The sequence below is a fragment of the Carlito syrichta genome, unplaced genomic scaffold, assembly GCF_000164805.1.
Source record: "Carlito syrichta isolate Samal-C Ts95f unplaced genomic scaffold, Tarsius_syrichta-2.0.1 Scaffold120796, whole genome shotgun sequence".
Classification (NCBI taxonomy): domain Eukaryota; kingdom Metazoa; phylum Chordata; class Mammalia; order Primates; family Tarsiidae; genus Carlito; species Carlito syrichta.
In genome coordinates this window covers 109,966-111,470 of record NW_007064892.1, presented here as the reverse complement: position 1 = coordinate 111,470, position 1,505 = coordinate 109,966, and the positions used below count along the sequence as shown (strand labels likewise).

The following is a 1,505-nucleotide window of genomic DNA, read 5'->3' as shown; positions in this document are numbered from 1 at the left end:
AAAAAAAAAAAAAGAAAAAATTAGCCGGGCGTGGTAGCGCACGCCTGTAGTTCCATCTACTTGGAAGGCTGAGGCAGAGGGATCGCTGGAACCCAGCAGGTCGAGGCTGGGGTGGCCGGGAGCGTGCCACTGCACTCTAGTCTGGGCGACAGAATGAGACTGTAACTCAAAAAAAAGAAAAGAAAGAAAAGATAGCTTGAATGGCAAAATAAGATGCACTAATTTTCATTTATTTTATTGACTCAGTCTCAGTTTTCTCTGTAAAATGGATAGTAATATATATGCATAGGGTTGTTGAGAATTAAATTATTTAAGACATGTAAAATGTGTGTGATAGATTCTGGCACGTAAATACTGATAAGTGCTATGTAAGTGTTGTCCATTGTTATGTTGTTGACTGTTACTTCACAACATTGTATGAGATCAGTGTAAATGACAGTGTAGGGTTAGTGAGGTACTTAGTAAACTTTTAATAAATGTGAGCTTCTTCTCTGGTGTATGAAGTTCTTTTCACACCTTTTTCTGACCTGCTTATTTCTCAAATGATTATTATATGCCAAAGATACAAAGAAGACCAAGAGTTCAATATTTTATGAGAAAGTAAAATAGGAAAATAAATGGTTACAGTGGCTTCTGTCCTCTGGGGACTTCAAAGTATCAGCAGGATTTTGTCAGGCAGCTGAAGGAGAGGGATGGACACGTGAGGCAGTCTGAATAACACATAGAGAGGAGACATAGGGGACATTTCGTTTCAAGCATTTTTACTAACTTTATTCATTTGATTTTTTTTTTTTTTTTTTTTTTTTTTGAGTCGGAGTCTCACTCTGTCGCCCAGATTGGAGTGCAGTGGCTGCTCCCGGCCACCGCAGCCTCGACCTGCTGGGCTCCGGCGATCCTTCCGTCTCAGCCTTCCGAGCAGCCGGAATTACAGGCATGCGCTACCACGCCCGGCTGATTTTTTGATTTATTGCAGAGATGAGGTCTCGCTGCCCAGGCGGGTCTCGAACCCGCGGGCTCAGGCAACCCACTCACCTCAGCCTCCCAAAGGCGTGGGATTACAGGCTGAGCCACCGAGCCCGGCTCATTTGATTTTTTTAAATATTAGTGATGTGATCTTGCTGTATTGCCCAGGCTGGTCTCGGGGTCTTGGACTCCAGCATTCCTCTCACCTCAGCTTCCCAGGGTGCTGGAATTACAGGCAATAGCCACCACACCTGTCCCATTTCAAACCTTTTGAATATTGCATTTCGGTATTGTTATACCATAAAGGCTGAGATAAATGAGTGCCCCAAATCCCCAATGCTGTCCTGGAGAACTGGAACTTAGAAAAGTGATGAGAAGCCATTGATTCAGCTTAAATTTTAGTTGCTTTCTTTTTTTTTAAGTTTTTTTTTTTTTAAGTTGGAGTCTCACTCTGTCGCCCTGACTGGAGTGCGGTGGCCGCTCCCGGCCACCACAGCCTCTACCTGCTGGGCTCCGGCAATCCTTTCACCTCAGCCTTCCGA

At 44.2% G+C, this 1,505-nt stretch overlaps 1 protein-coding gene across 1 annotated transcript in view; it reads left to right on the top strand.

Moving 5' to 3' along the window:
• The window catches only part of LOC103249559 (PC4 and SFRS1-interacting protein), a 48,632-nt gene that overhangs the window by 24,459 nt on the left and 22,668 nt on the right, over nt 1-1,505 (top strand). The gene's annotated exons all lie outside the window — the stretch shown is intronic.